Below are 25991 nucleotides of genomic sequence, written 5' to 3' on the forward strand. Positions count from 1 at the left end.
AACTTGCATGACTTAGAGATAATTTTTCTCATAAAACAATAGGAAAATATCCTGTTGTGGTTTTATATTAATTGTTAGAAGTATGTACGAAATGAAAATATATACATGGGTTACATATTTACAAAGGAGGGAGCCGAGAGGTTAGAAGTTGTGTTGAATCCTCCAAATAAGTATTGACATAGAAATAATCATTTCCTGCAAATAAAGACTTAGAAATAATAATGTGGGCGACTTCAAAATAAAAGCGAGGTAATAAATACTTTAGTTTTTATTCATGATCGTTCTTCTAATTTCAACACTTATTTTGCTCCCTTTTAGAGATTTGACGGATAACCAACTTAGTGGATCAATACCTCCCGTGCTTCTGAGAAAAGTGGAAGATGGATCCCTAACTCTAAGGTTAATCCATCATATATGTATCTTGTTTGTTGTATCTATTGATCTTACATTTTATTGTCAAAATTGCTTACCATCTCCTTAATTTTCTTAGGTACAATGGAAATCCAAGCCTTTGCAGTGATAACAGCTCTTGTCACGCCACAAAGAAGAATGACTCTATGATTGCTGTCTACGTTGTTGTTCCAATAGTTATAGTTGTGATTATAGTATTACTCGCGGTACTATTTCTCGTCAACAGAAAAAAGCAAGGTAACAATTGCAATGCATTAACTATATTCTATACATGTATAGCATTACTGTAAGCAATGGTGGATACTACTAATTTCATTCTTCCATTTGTAAGGATTAGCCAAAGATAGTGCAAACAAACAGAGCAAGGTGAGCGATGTGCAGTCTTCTCAAAGCAGTGATGCCCACAATAAGGTGCAACTCGAAAATCGTCGGTTCACATATAGAGAGTTGGAGGTCATAACAAATAACTTCCATCGAGTACTCGGTCGTGGAGGTTTCGGCATTGTATATGCTGGTTTCTTGGAGGATGGTACTCAAGTGGCAGTCAAGCTACGGTCTCAGTCTTCTGACCAAGGTGTCATAGAGTTCTTGGCTGAGGTAATGTCTGATCTGTTAGAATAAATCCGAGCCATATATCATCGATCATCCGAGGATCAATCAATCACACGAGCACGACACCGAGATTTGTTAACGAGTTTCACCGATATGACTACATTCCTGGGGGCTGACTACGGGCGCTTCTTCCCGTGACACCGTCACAATACCGCACACCGGTCACCCGGGCACCGGCACACGCCACCAGCTCCCCTTTGCGTGCATGTGCTATTATGTTGGCATAAGTTACATCGTGTGTCTACCCCCGCTATATATGAAAGGTCTAGGATACAAGTGTTCTATTAGGACACGACTCCATATCATATCTAAACACAATACTACTACAAGTCCAACTGTAACCTACCTTGTACACTATGTTCGACACAACTCCAACAAACTCCACCTTGGTGAATATACTCCACCATTCTGGATTTGTCCATGTAAACTTCCATGTACATTGGACTTGAGCTTATCCCAAGAGTATCGCTGCTACTCCAAAGACTCCATATGACTCCACCTGCAACTTGTAGTCCCTTCTTTTCTTGACCACAGTCAATGCTTGAGCAAAATTAAGTTCCTTTTTACTCTAGTTTGTGCTCCCAACTTCCAGAGTATCCGTCCAACACCATCACACACTGATCATTGACCTGCGTGAAAGTGAACAACTCACATAATGGGTGTCACACATAAGAGTTACCTGAACTCAACATCACCGCTCCTTTCTTGACCGCCTGTCTGAAACATGAAGGAATTTCACCGTTGCTTGTAGTCATCCCGAGTCAAATTTGCAGTTGTCTCGCCACATGTATGACCACCAGAGCCCTGGCCCGTCTCCATGTCCCGTGCGTAGCCTCCGCTGGCCCGGTCGAGTCTCAAGGGTAGCGAACCCATACCACTCAACCCCCACTGCAGAGTACCACCGATCATCACCGACCGATGACGAGTTTCACGCTTCCACCGGACCACTGGGCTCCAGTCCGAACTACATGTCACTCGCTTTTCCGCTGAATAGGCTTCGATTCTCTGGATCCTTACACCGTAGCCCCTCAATCCAGATCCACCTTCAACATGACTCCATGGCGGTTGTACTTGCCACCCCTCGCCTCGTCGACTCCAAGCTCTCCTGTGCACCGTCTTGAATCACCCCCTCGCCATAGTCTTGTCGAAGCCACACAAACCCTCGGGGCCTGCGCCACGTGTTTCCACGCCCAGAAGTCGGTCACCATCAGCATCACGCTGCTATGTCGATGTCGCCGATCCCACCACCATCTTCTGTACCGACCGACTCGCGTCGATCCCGTCATACTATCTAGTCCGATCCAGGCTCCCAGATCATTCCATGAATTTCCATCCATCACATGATAATTTCATCTTAGCTGACATAACTTCCTGCAGTGCCTTCGAGCATCCATGTTGCGCCAACAAATCTTCCACCCTTGTCTGTCATAACCCAAGGTTTTATGTCCCGTTGAACTTCTCCACCTCAAACATGATACTCGTTGGCGCCATGGTTCATCATATGACTGACCCAGTGAAAAATTAATTGAGCTTCCTCCTGCAATGCTCTGATACCACTTGTTAGAATAAACCCGAGGCATACCATCGATCATCCGAGGACCAAGCAATCACACGAGCATGACACCGAGATTTGTTAACGACGCTATATATGAGAGGTCTAGGATACAAGTGTCCTACTAGGACACGACTCCATATCCTATCTAAACACAATACTACTACAAGTCCAACTGTAACCTACCTTGTACACTATATTCGACACAACTCCAACATGATCAAGCTAGTATAAATGATCACTTACATTTGCAGGTAGTCTTTTATTTCTTCTCTCCTAGGCTGGGAACTTAACAAGGATTCATCACAAAAATCTTGTCACCCTGATTGGTTATTGCAAAGATGGAGACTATTTAGCCCTTGTGTACGAGCATATGTCGGAAGGAAACCTTCAAGATAAACTAAGAGGGGTGTTGTTTCATCGATTAGATCTCTAGATCCACGACACATTAAACATTTAATAATCTTTTGCAGGAAGAGATCCCAAAGTTGGGCGTTTAACCTGGAGACAGAGGCTGCGTATTGCGCTGGATTCTGCGCAAGGTATTCTTATGGCTTTGGTTTCGTTATCTTTCTATGACGCTTTCAATCTGTTTGCTCATTTGATAGTACACGCTTTAATTGCAATAATAGAAGAGTTATGTCGCTCTTCTGACCTCGCATTCAATAGATAGCAACCATGAAACAACATGCTAGTTTGGTTGTTGTTGTCGTCAATGACTTGATGTTCATGCAGGACTCGAGTATCTACATAGAGCGTGTAGTCCACCGTTCCTACATCAGGATGTGAAGACATCAAACATCCTACTGAATGCAAATCTTAAGGCCAAGGTTTCTGTTTTTGGTTTACTAAAGGCTTTCAAGCACGATGATGATACTCATGCATCCACGGCTAGGGTTGTTGGCACACATGGCTACCTTGCCCCTGAGTATACAACCTTACGATGTCCTATCTTTGACGCTTTGGTCCCTACAACCAACTAAAATGCAAATGAATCTCATGTTGTGCATATGCATGCAGGAGCGTCGAAACTCTGCAGCTAACCGAAAAGAGCGATGTATATAGCTTTGGTGTCGTGTTGTTAGAGGTGGTTACGGGGCAGCCACCGATACTACAAAGCCCGGTGCCCACTAGAATTGCCGAGTGGGTGCGACAGTCTCTTGGCCGAGGCGACATTGAGAACATTGTTGACGAGTGCATGCGAGGAGACTATGATGTCAACAGCGTGTGGAAGGTAACGACTGTTGCCCTTAAGTGCACCAAGCAAGATCCTGCACAACGACACACAATGACTGAGGTGGTAACCCAGTTGCAAGAGTGCCTGGAGCTCGAGGAGAGACGTACAGCCCCCGATGATCCCAACTCAAGTTATGGTACATACATAAGTGAACCATCCACTCATATTGGCCAGAGCAGCCAGACGTTTGAGATGGAGCATCGTTTGGGCAAGGCACTGGACACCGGTCCATCTACACGTTGAGGACTCGGTTGCCTATCTGGTTTAAACTTTAAACTGGTACTTCTTCAGATTGTTTCTCGAGATGAAACACTATTTACGTTTATACATTTTCCAAACCATATATTGACGTTTCTTGTAGTAATGAGTGTCTTGAACAATATCAATTTGTAATATAGATTAACAAATATAGCACTGGTTTGTGACATATTTATCTTTGTAATGATTATTTGAAACATATTCCTATTTAGTAAACATAAGAGGACACACTGATTTGTATGTATTTGCCATATCATCTGTAATCTGTTGGTCCAATGTGCAATGTACAGAGTATAGATCAGGCAATGTATCCGCCGAGCAAAGACGAGCATAAAAGGCGAACATGGTTTCAAAAACCAGAACGATACCAAGCAATGCAAAGAACATTGTGTGCAGCTGCTTGTGAACTTAGACAGCTTGCGTGTTTCCTTTAGCTGTTGCGAGCTTGAATTTGCACGTACCTGATTAAGTGATAACCCGGGTAGAGCGGCTCGACAGGAAGCCCATCTCCAGTAGGATCGGCATACTCTGGCCGTGTTCGCTTGCTAAACTGATGATCCTTTCACCTACGCAATATGGAAGAAATCAGTGTCTCATATTCCTGGGGCTGGCACATCGGGTGCGCCCCTACACGGCTACACACATGATCGGCGGTTCCGGCGAGGTTTCTCCTCCTGTGATGCCTGCCCTTTACATGTCGGTGCTTCTCAACCAGCGACACAAGGTTCGCTCTCCGGCCATCATTCGCAGCCCTCCGGAGTCCGGCGCTCCACCAAGGTTAACCGCAAGTCCCTGCTGACCGACTGGGGTATCCTGCTGTAGCACCTATAGCTCTCATCGTGTGATTCCTTTTGCTTGAGTTACACAGCCCCACCTCCGCTTCTGCTTCTCTTCCTTGCACTATAATTTCTTCTGTATATCCACCCTGTAAGTGTACACTTATTTATCATGTATGCTGTTAATTTGGTTCAGCCAGGGGCGGAGCTGAAGCTAATGTTACCCTGATGCACCACTTAATATGACGTAAATTTTGCAGGCAACAGAACAATTAAATATGAGAGGATTGTAACATCGATTATTGCACATAATAGAAGTCGATTTATAAAAAACGCAAGTAAAAAATGCTTAATGTTGATAAAACAAATGACAAAATTACCAGAAAAGGATGTCTTACATTACCAAATTCCAAAACACACATTAGACATCAAGGTTCAGTAACCTACAAGATAAGAAATGTAATTAAATTTTCAAGTAGAGCATGATAAAATCCTCAAATCAAAGTATTTAAATTGCTAAAAAGTTGGAAATTACCTTCAACCTTCAGTATAATTTCTTCCTTCGAGCCATGACTAGGGGCCACCCAAATGCAAATTCTTCGCGTGGCCAGTTAACATGAATCGGATTTGGACGGCGGATCGGCTACAAAGGAGAGGCTGGCCAAATTGCAATCTATGCCAACTATGTAAAAGGGAACCCGAGACGGCGGTGCACTTTCTTTTCCAGTGCAGGTTCTCCACACGCATTTGGAATACGATTAGGTGTTAGCTCGATGTTCCGGAGATGGACTTGGATGCGTGGGCTGGGATCACGTCAGTCAAGCTCTGGTGGGAGAGGACGGTCCTCGGTCATGGTCATAGGACCAAGGCGATGTCTTCACTCCTAATGCTTGTTTCGTGGGAGTTGTGGAATGAGAGAATGCGAGGGTGTTCAAGAAGAAAGCTTTGATGCCGACCGTTGTGGTCGACCGCATAAAGGCAGAGTTGAGAAATTGAAATACTCAACCACTTGATCATTGGTTTAAAAGAAACTTACCCATATTATTTGTATTTAACAAATAAATTTACAAATAAGAAACCGACAATTGTGAAGCCAATGAAGTACACTTAATTGGAACTTTAAACAATAGCTAATGCCCCATGTTTTGCCAAAACACATACGTTCAAACATATTGAAGTAAGGACTTAATCTACTATCTGCAAGTTCATATATACAATTGTTACATTTGTATGAATATTTAGGGAAAACAACACAAAAAAGGGATTTCAGGCAGATTTCGAATCGAGTGATGACTGAAAAAAAATACCGCTAGTATTTTGCTAAGAAGAGGGGAAGACGAAATTACAACGTGCGATGACCGCGTGGGCGCTGCGCCCTGCAGCGTCCGCTCCGGTGTCGTCGATACGCGGCCTGCTGGCTGCCGCTGCCGCGCGTGCACGTGAGTCAGTCAGCTACCCGCCAGGAACAGATTGATTCGATCGCCGCGGCTGCACAGGTTCGCTGTGTTATCCTGCTCGGGAAAGAACACAGGAGACGAGGAGATGGGATCGGCTCACTGCTTTTCTTTTTTGGACTTGGAAGACCGATCACAAGGAGGAGACGTCAAACAGATTGATTCATCAATCAGCCAGCGTGCGTTGACGGGCGCGACTATTCCTCGCGTTCAGTTAGACAGGAGCGACCCTTCGCTCAAGGCAAACGCCACTTGGGCCGGCCCACGCGCCCGCGATACACCAGCCTGTTTCCTGCTTTTTTCATGCTTTTTGTTTTTTGTTTTGCTTTTTTACATTTGTTTATAATTAAAATATTATATATATATATATAATACAAAAAACACTCTTCAAAAACAAATTTGAAATATGCTAAATGAGTATTTTAAAAATGTTGAATAAGTATTAAAAAATGTGAAATGAGTATTTGAAAAATGTTGAAAATTATTCAAAACCATTGAATGAGCATTAAAAATGTTGAACAAGTATTTGAAAAAAGGTTGGACAAGTATTAAAAAATGTTGAATAAATATTTAAAATGTTGAACAAGTATTTGAAAAATGTCGTATAAGTATTAAAAAGTATTGAAAAAATATTTGAAAAATGTTGAAAGTATTTGAAAAAATATTGAACAAATACTTGAAATAGTGTTGAATGGTTATTTCAAAAATGTTTACCGAGTATTTGAAGAAATGTTGATCAAGTATTTGAAAAATGTTGAACAAGTATTTAAGAAAAATGTTGATCTTGTATAAAAGAATATAGAATGAAAAACAACAAGAAACAGAAGAGAAACCAAAAAAATGAAAAAAAATCAGAGAAGAAAAAAGAAATAAAAGAAGGGATTGATCTTGGGGAGAGGTATGTCGATCTGTTCATTCTCCAGTTCTTCCTCGCACTTTTGCTCGATTAAAGTTGTGTAGGTGAGGTCAAATTGGTCGATGTGTTCGGTGATTTGTGTTCTTCATCTAGGGTTTGTGAGTTTTGGGAGATCTGGCGCTAGGGATGTGGATCCAGAGCAGGTAGGGTATTTTGGTTCATGCAGTAGGTGTGATAGCTAGAAATCAGTTTGTGGCGTTGATCCACATTTAGGGTTTTGTTTATGGTTTGGGAGAATTGGGGGTTGTAGATCCAGAGCAGGCAGGTATTTTTGTTTTGTGCAATAGGTGTGATACAAATCAGTTTTTGGTGTGGATCCATAGTTAGGGGTTTAGTCTATGGTTTCGGAGATTTGAGGCTAGGGTTGTGGATCCACAGCAGATAGGTTATCTCAACTTTTTTAGCACTCTATATGGTGCCCTAAACATTTCATATATACTTTTGTATATGATTGTCAACATTTCACAAATAAAGATTCAAATTTTATTTATTTTCAACATTTTAGATGGTTAGCTCAACATTTTATAAACACTTGTTCTTCATTCCTGTATGCTTGTGTCAACATTTGACAAATAAAGGTTTATCATATTATTTTTGAACAATTTGAACCATGTTTTTTTTCATTTTATCATGGTTTTGAGTACCCATTTTATTCATTTTTTGTTGTGATCAGGCATGACTGCGGGTTCTTTGTGATTCTCTATGTTGTACTGGGATGGTAGAACTTTGAGGGACTTTGACGTTGTATGTTTCTTCTTTTGCATTGTGATTTAATTGTTTGTCACTCCCATGTCTATTTTGTCTTCTACTATCAGTAGCTAATCATTTCTCTCTTCATGTCAGGATATTCTACCAGACTTCAGGGAAATCACTGCATACACCTTAGCGAAGTCCACGCTTAACAAGGTTGACTTTGATGCTATTGGAGGAAATTATAAGAAGAGGAAAAGAAAGTAGTTCATTTGTTAGGGATCATTCACCTAGGGTTGTTGTAGCTAAGTCGAGCGAATGAAACAATTTTTGTGCTGCTTGTTTCATTGATACATGAGTTCTCATTGGTGTATGGCAGTTCTTACTAGTGTTGTGGATCATGAATGTTATAAACTTGGATGGCAAATGTTCTTTTGGTTTATGAGAATTATGTTGGGATGACAAATGATCTTTTTGTGTTTGTGTGAATTATGTCTGCATGAGTAATGATCTTTTGCTCCCCTGCTTTGTGTGATTATGGTTGATGATAAAATCTTTTCTCAACATTTTGGGAACTCCATCTAACATTTTATGTAAACCCCTTTCAACATTTTATTATGGCCATGTCAACTCTTTCTAAATATTTGTTTCATGGCCTCATCATTTTACATACACTAGTTCACCATTTTAATAGAATTTCAACATTTTAATTATGTAAAAGTTTTTTTAAAAATATATTGTCTTCAACATTTTTATTATAGCCATGTCAACACATCCTAAATAATTGCTTCAACATTTTATGGCCATCAACATTTCTATGTAAGTTTCTCAACATTTTACTAATACAATATCAACAGTTTTTTTCATGGCCTCAACATTTTTGCATACACTACTTCACCATTTTAATAGAAGTTCTAGATTCTATCTATTTAAGTGTATTTTAAATATTTTCTTCAACATTATATATAAACCCTTCAACATTTTTTCAATGTTCATGTCAACACTTTCTAAATAATTCATTCAACATTTTATGGCCATGCCAATATTCTCTATGTAAGTTTATCAGCATTTTAGTAATACTACATTAGCAATTTATTTCAATGGGCTCAACATTTTACATACACTAGTTCACCATTCAAATAGAAGTTCAACAATTTTTTTTTATTTTTATTTTTTTTTTAACTATTCTTCAACATTTTATGTAAACTCCTTCAACATTTCTATCTACATGTCAACACTTTCTAAATAATTCCACCAACATTTTATGGCCATGTCAACATTTTATATGTAACTTTCTCAACATTTTATTAATACAAGATCAATAATTTATTTTCATGGCCTCAACTCTTTCTAAATACTATGAAGAAGAATCAATGGAGAAAGAGGAGAACAATAAAAAAGAGGAGGAGAAGAAAAAAAGCAGGAGGACAAGTAAACAAAAATATATTCCAAAGAAGAATAAGTGGACAAGGAGGAGGAGAATAAAAAAGAGGAGTAGAAGGGAAGGAGGAGGAGGAGAAGAAGAGGAAGAAGAAGACAAACAAAGAAGAAACAACAGGGCGTCAACAGGACCGGCCCAGTTGCGCGGCGTCTTTAGCGTCGCGAAGCGCTTCGCTCACATGCTAGAAATAGGGGCTCCCCTTCTATACCTCGCGTTACACAAGAGAAGGTCGTCGCTTGCTTTTTTTGAGCGGTAAACCAACACTTTATTAGATAGTTGTGAGGTTTACAGGAATAACGAGGGGATCGTGGGTAATCCCCAGCCACACATGGCGACGAGAATCTAATGAACTAGCAAATTTAGCAAGACTATGGGCTTCCCAATTCGAAGCTCGACCTTCAAAAGTGATATCGCATGCAGCAAGCTCATTTGCCCGTGTTACAATCTCCCTCACAATAACTGAGTGCCTCCCTTCGGTTCCCACCCTGATGTCCGAGACCACTGACTTTCAATCGCATGCAATCACCAGTTCGTTTACCCCGAGATCAAGAGCAAGTGAAAGTCCCTCCCGGCATGCCAAAGCTTCCAGGATAGCCGGATCAGTGATTCCGGAGACAACAAGTGCCGAGGAGCCCAGAAAAATTCCACTATGATCTCTGCAAACAACTGCTGCAGCATCTTTTTCACCTGTCCTGGAGAAGCCCCCATCTACATTAATCTTGGCAGCCCCATCCGGCGGCGCCTTCCAAGGTTGTCGTGAGCTCGCACCTTCCCTACTCGGTGCAGCCTTGTCTGTATCCGGCCTTCTCAGCGCCTCCAGCTCCGCAATAAAATTCAATACAAATGAATGGATAGCATGCGGAGTCTGTTGTTGGGGAACGTAGTAATTTCAAAAAAATTCCTACGCACACACAAGATCATGGTGATGCATAGCAACGAGAGGGGAGAGTGTTGTCTACGTACCCTTGTAGACCGAAGCGGAAGCGTTGACGCAACGTAGAGGAAGTAGTCGTACGTCTTCCCGGTCCAACCGATCCAAGCACCGTTACTCCGGCACCTCCGAGTTCTTGACACACGTACAACTCGATGACGCACCCCGAGCTCCGATCCAGCAAAGCTTCGGGGAGGAGTTCCGTCAGCACGACGGCGTGGTGACCATCTTGATGTTCAACCGTCGCAGGGCTTCGCCTAAGCACCGCTACAATATGACCGAGGTGTAATATCGTGGAGGGGGGCACCGCACACGGCTAAGGAACGATCACGAAGATCAACTTGTGTGTCTATGGGGTGCCCCCTGCCCCCGTATATAAAGGAGTGGAGGAGGGGGAGGGCCGGCCCTCTCTATGGCGCGCCCTAGGGGAGTCCTACTCCCACCGGGAGTAGGATTCCCCTTTTCCTAGTAGAACTAGGAACCCTTCCATGTAGTAGGAGTAGGAGAGAAGGAAAGGGAAGAGAGAAGGAGAAGGAAGGAAGGGGGCGCCCCCCTCCCTAGTCCAATTCGGACTCGTCCAAGGGGAGGGGTGCGGCCACCCTTTTGGCCCTTTCTCTCCTTTCCCGTATGGCCCAATGAGGCCCAATACGAATTCCCGTAACTCTCCGGTACTCCGAAAAATACCCGAATCATTCGGAACCTTTCCGAACTCCGAATATAGTCGTCCAATATATCGATCTTTACGTCTCGACCATTTCGAAACTCCTCGTCATGTCCCCGATCTCATCTGGGACTCCAAACTCCTTCGGTACATCAAAACTCATAAACTCATAATAAAACTGTCATCGTAACGTTAAGCGTGCGGACCCTACGGGTTCGAGAATTATGTAACATGACCTAGAACTATTCTCGGTCAATAACCAATAGCGGAACCTGGATGCCCATATTGGCTCCTACATATTCTACGAAGATCTTTATCGGTCAAACCGCATAACAACATACGTTGTTCCCTTTGTCATCGGTATGTTACTTGCCCAAGATTCGATCGTCGGTATCCAATACCTAGTTCAATCTCATTACCGGCAAGTCTCTTTACTCGTTACGTAATGCATCATTCCGTAACTAACTCATTAGCTACATTGCTTGCAAGGCTTATAGTGATGTGCATTACCGAGAGGGCCCAGAGATACCTCTCCCACAATCGGAGTGACAAAACCTAATCTCGAAATACGCCAACCCAACATGTACCTTTGGAGACACCTGTAGTACTCCTTTATAATCACCCAGTTACGTTGTGACGTTTGGTAGCACCCAAAGTGTTCCTCCGGTAAACGGGAGTTGCATAATCTCATAGTTACAGGAACATGTATAAGTCATGAAGAAAGCAATAGCAACATACTAAACGATCAAGTGCTAAGCTAACGGAATGGGTCAAGTCAATCACATTATTCTCCTAATGATGTGATCCCGTTAATCAAATGACAACTCATGTCTATGGCTAGGAAACTTAACCATCTTTGATTCACGAGCTAGTCAAGTAGAGGCATACTAGTGACACTATGTTTGTCTATGTATTCACACATGTATTATGTTTCCGGCTAATACAATTCTAGCATGAATAATAAACATTTATCATGAAATAAGGAAATAAATAATAACTTTATTATTGCCTCTAGGGCATATTTCCTTCAGTCTCCCACTTGCACTAGAGTCAATAATCTAGTTCACACCGCCATGTGATTTAACACCAATAATCATATCTGTATATGATTAACACCCATAGTTCACATCGTCATGTGACCAACACCCAAAGGGTTTACTAGAGTCAATAATCTAGTTCACATCGCTATGTGATTAACACCCAAAGAGTACAAAGGTATGATCATGTTTTGCTCGTGAGAGAAGTTTAGTCAACGGGTCTGTCACATTCAGAGCCGTATGTTTTTTGCAAATATTCTATGTCTATAATACTCTGCATGGAGCTACTCTAGCTAATTGCTCACACTTTCAATATGTATCCAGATTAAGACTTAGAGTCATCTGGATCAGTGCCAAAACTTGTATCGACGTAACCTTTTACGACGAACCTTTTGTCACCTCCATAATTGAGAAACATATCCTTATTCCACTAAGGATAATTTTGACCAATGTCCAGTGATCTACTCCTATATCACTATTGTACTCCCTTGCCAAACCAGGGCAGAGTATACAATAGGTCTGGTTCACAGCATAGCATACTTTATAGAACCTGTGACTGAGGCATAGGGAATGACTTTTCATTCTCTTTCTATTTTCTGCCATGGTCGAGTCTTGAGTCTTACTCAACTTCACACCTTGCAACACAGGCAAGAACTCCTTCTTTGACTGTTCCATTTTGAACTACTTCAAAATCTTGTCAAGGTATGTACTCATTGAAAATCTTATCAAGCGTCTTGATCTATCTCAATAGATCTTGATGCTCAATATGTAAGCAGCTTCACCGAGGTCTTTCTTTGAAAGAACTCCTTTCAAACACTCCTTTATGCTTTGCAGAATAATTCTACATTATTTCCGATCAACAATATGTCATTCACATGTACTTATTAGAAATGTTGTAGTGCTCCCACTCACTTTCTTGTAAATACAGGCTTCACCGTAAGTCTGTACAAAACTATATGCTTTGATCAACTTATCAAAGCGTATATTCCAACTCTGAGATGCTTGCACCAGTCCATTGATGGATCGCTGGAGCTTGCACATTTTGTTAGCACCTTTCGGATCGACAAAAACTTCTGGTTGTATCATATACAACTCTCCTTTAAGAAAACCATTAAGGAATGCAGTTTTGACATCCATTTGCCAGATTTCATAAAATGTGGCAATTGCTAACATGATTCAGACAGACTTAAGCATCGATACGAGTGAGAAAATCTCATCGTATTCAACACCTTGAACTTGTTGAAAACCTTTCGCAACAAGTCGAGCTTAGTAGATAGTAACACTACTATCAGTGTCCATCTTCCTCTTGAAGATCCATTTATTTAACATGGCTTGCTGATCATCGAGCAAGTCAATCAAAGTCCATACTTTGTTCTCATACATGGATCATATCTCAGATTTTATGGCCTCAAGCCATTTCATGGAATCTGGGCTCATCATCGCTTCCTCATAGTTTGCAGGTTCATCATGGTCTAGTAACATGACTTCCAGAACATGATCACTGCACCACTCTGGTGCGGATCTTACTCTGTAAGACCTACGAGGTTTGGTAGTAACTTGATGTGAAGTTTCATGATCATCATCATTAACTTCCTCACTAATTGGTGTAGGAATCACTGGAACTGATTTCTGTGATAAACTACTTTCCAACAAGGGAGTAGATATAGTTATTTCATCAAGTTCTACTTTCCTCCCACTCACTTCTTTCGAGAGAAACTTCTTCTCTAGAAAGGATCCATCTTAGCAACGAATAACTTGCCTTCGGGTCTGTGATAGAAGGTGTACCCAATAGTTACCTTTGGGTATTCTATGAAGACGCACTTCTCCGATTTGGGTTCGAGCTTATCAGGTTGAAAACCTTTTTCATATAAGCATCGCAACTCCAAGTTTTAAGAAACGATAGCTTAGGTTTACTGCTAAACCATAGTTCATACGGTGTCGTCTCAACGGATTTAGATGGTGCCCTATTAAACGTGAATGCAGCTGTCTCTAATGCATAACCCCAAAACAATAGTGGTAAACTGATAAGAGACATCATAGATCGCACCATATCTAGTAAAGTACGATTACGACGTTCGGACACACCATTACATTGTGGTGTTCCAGATGGCGTGAGTTGCGAAACTATTTCACATTGTTTCAAATGAAGACCAAACTCGTAACTCAAATATTCGTCTCCACGATCAGATCGTAGAAACTCTATTTTTCTTGTTACGATGATTTTCCACTTCACACTGAAATTCTTTGAACTTTTCAAATGTTTCAGACTTATGTTTCATCAAGTAGATATACCCATATCTGCTCAAATCATCTGTGAAGGTTAGAAAATAACGATACATACCACAAGCCTTAACACTCATCGGATCGCATACATCGGTATGTATTATTTCCAATAAGTCAGTAGCTCGTTCCATTGTTCCAGAGAATGGAGTTTTAGTCATCTTGCCCAAAAGGCACGGTTCGCAAGCATCAAATGATTCATAACCAAGTGATTCCAAAAAAATCCATCTTTATGGAGTTTTTTCATGCGCTTTACACCGATATGACCCAAACGGCAGTGCCACAAATAACTTGCACTATCATTATTAACTTTGCATCTTTTGGCATCAATATTATGAATATGTGTATCACTACGATCGAGATCCAACAAACTATTTTCATTGGGTGTATGACCATTGAAGGTTTTATTCATGTAAATAGAACAACAATTATTCTCTGATTTTAAATGAATAACCGTATTGCAATAAACATGATCAAATCATATTCATGCTCAACGCAAACACCAAATAACATTTATTTAGGTTTAACACTAATCCCGAAAGTATAGGGAGTGTGTGATGATGATCATATCAATCTTGGAACTACTTCCAACACTCATCGTCACTTCCCCTTCAACTAGTCTCTGTTTATTTTGTAACTCCTGTTTCGAGTTACTAATCTTAGCAACCGAACAAGTATCAAATACTCAGGGGCTACTATAAACACTAGTAAGGCACACATCAATAACCTGTATATCAAATATACCCTTGTTCACTTTGCCATCCTTCTTATCCACCAAATATTCAGGGCATTTCCGCTTCCAGTGACCATTTCCTTTGCAGTGTAATCACTTAGTCTTAGGCTTAGGTCCAGACTTGGGTTTCCTCACTTGAGTAGCAACTTGCTTGTTGTTCTTCATGAAGTTCCCCTTCTTCCCTTTGCCCTTTATCTTGAAACTAGTGATCTTGTCCACCATCAACACTGATGTTTTTCTTTGATTTCTACCTTCGTCAATTTCAGCATCACGAAGAGCTCGGGAATCGTTTTCGTCATCCCTTGCATTATAGTTCATCACGAAGTTCTACCAACTTGGTGGTGGTGACTAGAGAATTTTGTCAATCACTATCTTATCTGGAAGATTAACTCCCACTTGATTCAAGCGATTGTAGTACCCAGACAATCTGAGCACATGCTCACTAGTTGAGCGATTCTCCTCCATCTTTTAGCTATAGAACTTGTTGGAGACTTCATATCTCTCAACTCGGGTATTTGCTTGAAATATTAACTTCAACTCCTGGAACATCTCATATGGTCCATGACGTTCAAAACGTTTTTGAAGTCCCAATTCTAAGCCATAAAGCATGGTGCAAAAAACTATCAAGTAGTCATCATATTGAGCTAGCCAAACGTTCATAACGTCTGCATTTGCTCCTGCAATAGGTCTATCACCTAGTGGTGCATTAAGGACATAATTTTTCTGTGCAGCAATGAGGATAAACCTCAGATCACGGATCCAATCCGCATCATTGCTACTAACATTTTTCAACACAATTTATCTCTAGGAACATATCAAAATAAGCATATGAAAGCAACAATGCAAGCTATTGATCTACAACATAATTTGCAAAATACTACCAGGACTAAGTTCATGATAAATTTAAGTTCAATTAATCATATTACAAAAGAACTCCCACTTAGACAGACATCTCTCTAGTCATCTAAGTGATCACGTGATCCAAATCAACTAAACCATAACCGATCATCACGTGAGATGGAGTAGTTTTCAATGGTGAACATCACTATGTTGATCATATCTACTATATGATTCACGCTCGACCTTTCGGTCTCCGTGTTCCGAGGCCATATCTGCATATGCTAGGCTCGTCAAGTATAACCTGAGTATTCTGCGTGTGCAAAACTGGCTTGCACCCGTTGTAGATGGACGTAGAGCTTATCACACCCGACCATCACGTGGTGTCTGGGCACGACGAACTTTGGCAACGGTGCATACTCAGGGAGAACACTTCTTGATAATTTTTTAGTGAGAGATCATCTTAAAATGCTACCGTCAATCAAAGCAAGATAAGATGCATAAAGGATAAACATCACATGCAATCAATATAAGTGATATGATATGGCCATCATCATCTTGTGCTTGTGATCTCCATCTCCGAAGCACCGTCGTGATCACCATCGTCACCGGCGCGACACCTTGATCTCCATCGTAGCATCATTGTCGTTTACGCCATCTATTGCTTCTACGACTATCGCTACCGCTTAGTGATAAAGTAAAGCAATTACAGGGCGTTTGCATTTCATATAATAAAGCGACAACCATATGGCTCCTGCTAGTTGCCGATAACTTTGGTTACAAAACATGATCATCTCATACAATAAAATATAGCATCACGTCTTGACCATATCACATCACATCATACCCTACAAAAACAAGTTAGACGTCCTCTACTTTGTTGTTGCAAGTTTTACGTGGCTGCTACGGGCTTAAGCAAGAACCAATCTCACCTACGCATCAAAACCACAATGATAGTTTGTCAAGTTGGTGTTGTTTTAACCTTCGCAAGGACCGGGCGTAGCCACACTCGGTTCAACTAAAGTTGGAGAAACTAACACCCGCTAGCCACCTGTGTGCAAAGCACGGCGGTAGAACCAGTCTCGCGTAAGCGTACGCGTAATGTTGGTCCGGGCCGCTTCATCCAACAATACCGCCGAACCAAAGTATGACATGCTGGTAAGCAGTATGACTTATATCGCCCACAATTCACTTGTGTTCTACTCGTGCATATAACATCAAACCATAAAACCTAGGCTCGGATGCCACTGTTGGGGAACGTAGTAATTTCAAAAAAATTCCTACGCACACGCAAGATCATGGTGATGCATAGCAACGAGAGGGGAGAGTGTTGTCTACGTACCCTTGTAGACCGAAGCGGAAGCGTAGATGCAACGTAGAGGAAGTAGTCGTACGTCTTCCCGGTCCAACCGATCCAAGCACCGTTACTCCGGCACCTCCGAGTTCTTGACACACGTACAGCTCGATGACGCACCCCGAGCTCCGATCCAGCAAAGCTTCGGGGAGGAGTTCCGTCAGCACGACGGCGTGGTGACGATCTTGATGTTCAACCGTCGCAGGGCTTCGCCTAAGCACCGCTACAATATGACCGAGGTGTAATATCATGGAGGGGGGCACCGCACACGGCTAAGGAACGATCACGAAGATCAACTTGTGTGTCTATGGGGTGCCCCCTGCCCCGTATATAAAGGAGTGGAGGAGGGGGAGGGCCGGCCCTCTCTATGGCGCGCCCTAGGGGAGTCCTACTCCCACCGAGAGTAGGATTCCCCTTTTCCTAGTAGAACTAGGAACCCTTCCATGTAGTAGGAGTAGGAGAGAAGGAAAGGGAAGAGAAGGGGGCACCCCCCCTCCCTAGTCCAATTCGGACTAGTCCAAGGGGAGGGGTGCGGCCACCCTTTTGGCCCTTTCTCTCCTTTCCGTATGGCCCAATGAGGCCCAATACGAATTCCCGTAACTCTCCGGTACTCCGAAAAATACCCGAATCACTTGGAACCTTTCCGAACTCCGAATATAGTCGTCCAATATATCGATCTTTACGTCTCGACCATTTCGAGACTCCTCGTCATGTCCCCGATCTCATCCGGGACTCCGAACTCCTTCGGTATATCAAAACTCATAAACTCATAATAAAACTGTCATCGTAACGTTAAGCATGCAGACCCTACGGGTTCGAGAATTATGTAGACATGACCTAGAACTATTCTCGGTCAATAACCAATAGCAGAACCTGGATGCCCATATTGGCTCCTACATATTCTACGAAGATCTTTATCGGTCAAACCGCATAACAACATACGTTGTTCCCTTTGTCATCGGTATGTTACTTGCCCGAGATTCGATCATCGGTATCCAATACCTAGTTCAATCTCGTTACCGGCAAGTCTCTTTACTCGTTACGTAATGCATCATTCCGTAACTAACTCATTAGCTACATTGCTTGCAAGGCTTATAGTGATGTGCATTACCGAGAGGGCCCAGAGATACCTCTCCGACAATCGGAGTGACAAAACCTAATCTCGAAATACGCCAACCCAACATGTACCTTTGGAGACACCTGTAGTACTCCTTTATAATCACCTAGTTACGTTGTGACGTTTGGTAGCACCCAAAGTGTTCCTCCGGTAAACGAGAGTTGCATAATCTCATAGTTACAGGAACATGTATAAGTCATGAAGAAAGCAATAGCAACATACTAAACGATCAAGTGCTAAGCTAACGGAATGGGTCAAGTCAATCACATCATTCTCCTAATGATGTGATCCCGTTAATCAAATGACAACTCATGTCTATGGCTAGGAAACTTAACCATCTTTGATTCACGAGCTAGTCAAGTAGAGGCATACTAGTGACACTATGTTTGTCTATGTATTCACACATGTATTATGTTTCCGGTTAATACAATTCTAGCATGAATAATAAACATTTATCATGAAATAAGGAAATAAATAATAACTTTATTATTGTTGGCGGGTGTCTGTCTCTCTCACTTTAGCTGAATCGAGTGTGGCTACGCCCGGTCCTTGCGAAGGTTAAAACAGCACCAACTTGACGAACTATCGTTGTGGTTTTTGATGCGTAGGTAAGAACGGTTCTTGCTCAGCCCGTAGCAGCCACGTAAAATTTGCAACAACGAAGTAGAGGACGTCTAACTTGTTTTTGCAGGGCATGTTGTGATGTGATATGGTCAAGACGTGATGCTATATTTTATTGTATGAGATGATCATGTTTTGTAACCGAAGTTATCGGCAACTGGCAGGAGCCATATGGTTGTCGCTTTATTGTATGAAATGCAAACGCCCTGTAATTGCTTTACTTTATCACTAAGCGGTAGCGATAGTCGTAGAAGCAATAGATGGCGTAACGACAACGATGCTACGATGGAGATCAAGGTGTCGCGCCGGTGACGATGGTGATCATGACGGTGCTTCGAAGATGGAGATCACAAGCACAAGATGATGATGGCCATATCATATCACTTATATTGATTGCATGTGATGTTTATCCTTTATGCATCTTATCTTGCTTTTATTGACGGTAGCATTTTAAGATGATCTCTCACTAATAATCAAGAAGTGTTCTCCCTGAGTATGCACCGTTGCGAAAGTTCTTCGTGCTGAGACACCACGTGATGATCGGGTGTGATAGGCTCTACGTTCAAATACAACGGGTGCAAAACAGTTGCACACGCGGAATACTCAGGTCATACTTGACGAGCCTAGCATATGCAGATATGGCCTCGGAAAACGGAGACCGAAAGGTCGAGCGTGAATCATATAGTAGATATGATGAACATAGTGATGTTCACCATTGAAACTACTCCATCTCACGTGATGATCGGACATGGTTTAGTTGATTTGGATCACGTGATCACTTAGATGACTAGAGAGATGTCTGTCTAAGTGGGAGTTCTTTAGTAATATGATTAATTGAACTTAAATTTATCATGAACTTAGTACCTGATAGTATTTTGCTTGTCTATGTTTGTTTGTAGATAGATGGTTCGTGCTGTTGTTCCGATGAATTTTAATGTGTTCCTTGAGAAAGCAAAGTTGAAATATGATGGTAGCAATTACACGGACTGGGTCCGTAACCTAAGGATTATCCTCATTGCTGCACAGAAAAGTTACGTCCTGGAAGCACCGCTGGGTGCCAGGCCTGCTGCTGATGCAACTAACGACGTTAAGAACGTCTGGCAGAGCAAAGCTGATGACTACTCGATAGTTCAGTGTGCCATGCTTTACGGCTTAGAACCGGGTCTTCAACGATGTTTTGAACGTCATGGAGCATATGAGATGTTCCAGGAGTTGAAGTTAATATTTCAAGCAAATGCCCGGATTGAGAGATATGAAGTCTCCAATAAGTTCTATAGCTGCAAGATGGAGGAGAATAGTTCTGTCAGTGAACACATACTCAAAATGTCTGGGTATAATAATCACTTGATTCAACTGGGAGTTAATCTTCCTGATGATAGTGTCATTGACAGAATTCTTCAATCACTGCCACCAAGCTACAAGAGCTTTGTGATGAACTATAATATGCAAAGGATGAACAAGACTATTCCTGAGCTCTTCGCAATGCTAAAAGCCGCGGAGGTAGAAATCAAGAAGGAGCATCAAGTGTTGATGGTTAACAAGACCACTAGTTTCAAGAAAAAGGGCAAAGGGAAGAAGAAGGGGAACTTGAAAAAGAACAGCAAGAAAGTTGCTGCTCAAGAGAAGAAACCCAAGTCTGGACCTAAGCCTGAAACTGAGTGCTTCTACTGCAAGCAGACTGGACACTGGAAGCGGAACTGCCCCAAGTATTTGGCGGATAAGAAGGATGGCAAAGTGAACAAAGGTATATGTGATATACATGTTATTGATGTGTACCTTACTAATGCTCGCAGTAGCACCTGGGTATTTGATACTGGTTTTGTTGCTAATATTTGCAACTCGAAACAGGGACTACGGATTAAGCGAAGATTGGCTAAGGACGAGGTGACGATGCGCGTGGGAAATGGTTCCAAAGTCGATGTGATCGCGGTCGGCACGCTACCTCTACATCTACCATCGGGATTAGTTTTAGACCTAAATAATTGTTATTTGGTGCCAGCGTTGAGCATGAACATTATATCTGGATCTTGTTTGATGCGAGACGGTTATTCATTTAAATCAGAGAATAATGGTTGTTCTATTTATATGAGTAATATCTTTTATGGTCATGCACCCTTGAAGAGTGGTCTATTTTTATTGAATCTCGATAGTAGTGATACACATATTCATAGTGTTGAAACCAAAAGATGCAGAGTTGATAACAATAGTGCAACTTATTTGTGGCACTGCCGTTTAGGTCATATCGGTGTAAAGCGCATGAAGAAACTCCATTCTGATGGGCTTTTGGAATCACTTGATTATGAATCACTTGGTACTTGTGAACCGTGCCTCATGGGCAAGATGACTAAAACGCCGTTCTCCGAAACTATGGAGCGAGCAACTGATTTGTTGGAAATCATACATACTGATGTTTGTGGTCCAATGAATGTTGAGGCTCGCGAAGGGTATCGTTATTTTCTCACCTTCACAGATGATTTGAGCAGATATGGGTATATCTACTTGATGAAACACAAGTCTGAAACATTTGAAAAGTTCAAAGAATTTCAGAGTGAAGTGGAAAATCATCGTAACAAGAAAATAAAATTTCTACGATCTGATCGTGGAGGAGAATATTTGAGTTACGAGTTTGGCTTACACTTGAAACAATGCGGAATAGTTTCGCAACTCACGCCACCCGGAACACCACAACGAAATGGTGTGTCCGAACGTCGTAATCGTACTTTACTAGATATGGTGCGATCTATGATGTCTCTTACTGATTTACCGCTATCGTTTTGGGGTTATGCTTTAGAGACGGCCACATTCACGTTAAATAGGGCACCATCAAAATCCGTTAAGACGACGCCTTATGAACTATGGTTTGGCAAGAAACCAAAGTTGTCGTTTCTTAAAGTTTGGGGCTGCAATGCTTATGTGAAGAAACTTCAACCAGATAAGCTCGAACCCAAATCGGAGAAATGTGTCTTCATAGGATACCCAAAAGAGACTATTGGGTACATCTTCTATCACAGATCTGAGGGCAAGATTTTCGTTGCTAAAATCGGATCCTTTCTAGAGAAGGAGTTTCTCTCGAAAGAAGTGAGTGGGAGGAAAGTAGAACTTGATGAGATAACTGTATCTACTCCCTTATTGGAAAGTAGTTCATCACAAGAACCGGTTCCTGTGACGACTACAACAATTAGTGAGGAAGCTAATGATATTGATCATGAAACTTCAGATCAAGTTTCTACTGAACCTCGTAGGTCTACCAGAGTAAGATCCGCACCAGAGTGGTACGGTAATCCTATTCTGGAAGTCATGTTACTTGACCATAATGAACCTACGAACTATGAGGAAGCGATGATGAGCCCAGATTCCGCAAAATGGCTAGAGGCTATGAAATCTGAGATGGGATCCATGTATGAAAACAAAGTATGGACTTTGGTTGACTTGCCCGATGATCGGCAAGCCATTGAAAATAAATGGATCTTTAAGAAGAAGACTGACGCTGATGGTAATGTAACTGTCTATAAAGCTCGACTTATTGCAAAAGGTTTTTGACAAGTTCAAGGGGTTGACTACGATGAGACTTTCTCACCCATAGTGATGCTTAAGTCTGTCCGAATCATGTTAGCTATTGCTGCATTTCATGATTATGAAATTTGGCAAATGGATGTCAAAACTGCAATCTTGAATGGATTTCTCGAAGAAGAGTTGTATATGATGCAGCCAGAAGGTTTTGTTGATCCAAAAGGTGCTAACAAAGTATGCAGGCTCCAGCGATCCATTTATGGACTGGTGCAAGCATCTCGGAGTTGGAATAAACGTTTTGATAGTGTAATCAAAGCATATGGTTTTATACAGACTTTTGGAGAAGCCTGTATTTACAAGAAAGTGAGTGGGAGCTCTGTAGCATTTCTGATATTATATGTAGATGACATATTATTAATCGGAAATGATATAGAATTTCTGGATAGCATAAAGGGATACTTGAATAAAAGTTTTTCAATGAAAGACCTCGGTGAAGCTGCTTACATATTGGGCATCAAGATCTATAGAGATAGATCAAGACGCTTAATAGGACTTTCACAAAGCACATACCTTGACAAAATTTTGAAAAAGTTCAAAATGGATCAGGCAAAGAAAGGGTTCTTGCCCGTGCTACAAGGTGTGAAGTTGAGTCAAACTCAATGCCCGACCACAACAGAAGATAGAGAGAAAATGAAAGATGTTCCCTATGCTTCAGCCATAGGCTCTATCATGTATGCAATGTTGTATACCAGACCTGACGTATGCTTAGCAATAAGCTTGGCAGGAAGGTACCAAAGTAATCCAGGAGTGGATCACTGGACAGCGGTCAAGAACATCCTGAAATACCTGAAAAGGACTAAGGATATGTTTCTCGTATATGGAGGTGACAAAGAGCTAGTCGTAAATGGTTACGTCGATGCAAGCTTTGACACTGATCCGGACGATTCTAAATCGCAAACCGGATACGTGTTTTTATTAAACGGTGGAGCTGTAAGTTGGTGCAGTTCTAAACAAAGCATCGTGGCGGGATTTACATGTGAAGCGGAGTACATAGCTGCTTCTGAAGCAGCAAATGAAGGAGTCTGGATGAAGGAGTTCATTTCCAATCTAGGTGTCATACCTAGTGCATAGGGACCAATGAAGATCTTCTGTGACAAACTGGTGCAATTGCCTTGGCAAAGGAATCCAGATTTCACAAGAGGACCAAGCACATCAAGAGACGCTTCAATTCCATTCGGGACCAAGTCCAAGTGGGAGACATAGAGATTTGCAAGATACATACGGATCTGAATGTTGCAGACCCGTTGACTAAGCCTCTCTCACGAAAAAAACATGATCAGCATCAAGACTCCATGGGTGTTAGAATCATTACTATGTAATCTAGATTATTGACTCTAGTGCAAGTGGAAGACTGAAGGAAATATGCCCTAGAGGCAATAATATAGTTATTATTTATTTCCTCATATCATGATAAATGTTTATTATTCATGCTAGAATTGTATTAACCGGAAACATGATACATGTGTGAATACATAGACAAACATATAGTCACTAGTATGCCTCTACTTGACTAGATCATTAATCAAAGATGGTTATGTTTCCTAACCATAGACATGTGTTGTCATTTGATTAGTGGGATCACATCATTAGGAGAATGATGCGATTGACATGACCCATTCCGTTAGCCTAGCACTTGATCGTTTAGTATATTGCTATTGCTTTCTTCATGACTTATACATGTTCCTGTAACTATGAGAATTATGCAACTCCCGTTTACCGGAGGAACACTTTGGGTACTACCAAACGTCACAACGTAACTGGGTGATTATAAAGGAGTACTACAGGTGTCTCCGAAGGTACATGTTGAGTTGGCGTATTTCGAGATTAGGTTTTGTCACTCCGATTGTCGGAGAGATATCTCTGGGTCCTCTCGGTAATGCACATCACTATAAGCCTTGCAAGCAATGTGACCAATGAGTTGGTTACGGGATGATGCATTACGTAACGAGTAAAGAGACTTGCCGGTAACGAGATTGAACTAGGTATTGGATACCGACGATCAAATCTCGGGCAAGTAACGTACCGATGACAAAGGGAACAACGTATGTTGTTATGCGGTTTGACCGATAAAGACCTTCGTAGAATATGTAGGAACCAATATGGGCATCCAGCTTCCGCTATTGGTTATTGACCGAGAATAGTTCTAGGTCATGTCTACATAGTTCTCGAACCCGTAGGGTCCGCACGCTTAACGTTACGATGATCGTTTTATTATGAGTTTATAAGTTTTGATGTACCGAAGTTTGTTCGGAGTCCCGGATGTGATCACGGACATGACGAGGAGTCTCGAAATGGTCGAGACATAAAGATTGATATATTGGAAGCCTATGTTTGGACATCGGAATAGTTCTGGATGAAATCGGGATTTTACCGGAACATCGGGGGGTTACCGGAACCCTCCCGGGGGTTAATGGGCCTTAGTGGGCCATGAGGGAGAAGAGGAGGGCCGGCCAGGGCAGGCCACGCGCCCCCTCCCCCCCTAGTCCGAATAGGACAAGGAAGGGGGGGCGGCGGCCCCCTTTCCTCTTTCCCCTCCCCCCTTTCCTTCTCCACCAAGGCAAGAGGGGGGAGTCCTACTCCCAGTGGGAGTAGGACTCCTCCAGGCGCACCCCTAGGGGGCCGGCCGCACCTCCCCCCTCCCTCCTTTATATACGGGGGCGGGGGGGCACCCCAGAGACACACAAGTTGATCTACGGATCGTTCCTTAGCCGTGTGCGGTGCCCCCCTCCACCATATTCCACCTCGGTCATATCGTCGCGGAGTTTAGGCGAAGCCCTGCGCTGGTAGAACATCATCATCGTAACCACGCCGTCGTGCTGACGGAACTCATCCCCGAAGCTTTGCTGGATCGGAGCCTGGGGATCGTCATCGAGCTGAACGTGTGCTGAACTCGGAGGTGCCGTACGTTCGGTACTTGGATCGGTGGGATCGTGAAGACGTACGACTACATCAATCGCGTTGTCATAACGCTTCCGCTAACGGTCTACGAGGGTACGTGGACATACACTCTACCCTCTCGTTGCTATGCCATCACCATGATCTTGCGTGTGCGTAGGAATTTTTTTAAAATTACTACGTTCCCCAACAAAACATTTATTAAACTCATGAACAATTTTTAAATATCAAACATTTTGTAAATTCATGTATAGTTTTTAGTCCATGAGTAGTTTTCTAATTCATAATTTTCTTAAAATTTTCGCAGTAGCCGGCTTTTTAGAGGGTTTCCTTTGGTGGGGGGGCAAGCCCATGCCTCACGCACTATTAATTGAAGAAACGACTAAATGGGCCAGCCAACTATGAGCCTGAGGGAGAGCTGACCTCCGCGTTTGGTTGCTATGCTTGCCATTTCCATCTGGCAAATGCTATATGACGCTCGTGAGCATCTTTTTCTTGAGTAACTCGGCCACGAGCGTCAAAGCGATGCGGCTTCGCTGAAGCGCGGGAGCAGTGGCATGAGATGGGCCGGCCCACTTCGAGTGTTAAAGAAGGAGGAAAGAATACTC

General features: G+C 42.1%; 2 pseudogenes; both read left to right on the plus strand.

The window, feature by feature from the left end:
* Positions 1-4055, plus strand: part of LOC119350667 — a 24974-nt pseudogene extending 20919 nt beyond the window's left edge.
* A 2145-nt stretch (positions 4056-6200) lies between these two features.
* Positions 6201-25991, plus strand: part of LOC119350668 — a 46961-nt pseudogene continuing 27170 nt past the window's right edge.

The sequence above is a fragment of the Triticum dicoccoides genome, chromosome 1B (genome assembly GCF_002162155.2).
Source record: "Triticum dicoccoides isolate Atlit2015 ecotype Zavitan chromosome 1B, WEW_v2.0, whole genome shotgun sequence".
Classification (NCBI taxonomy): domain Eukaryota; kingdom Viridiplantae; phylum Streptophyta; class Magnoliopsida; order Poales; family Poaceae; genus Triticum; species Triticum dicoccoides.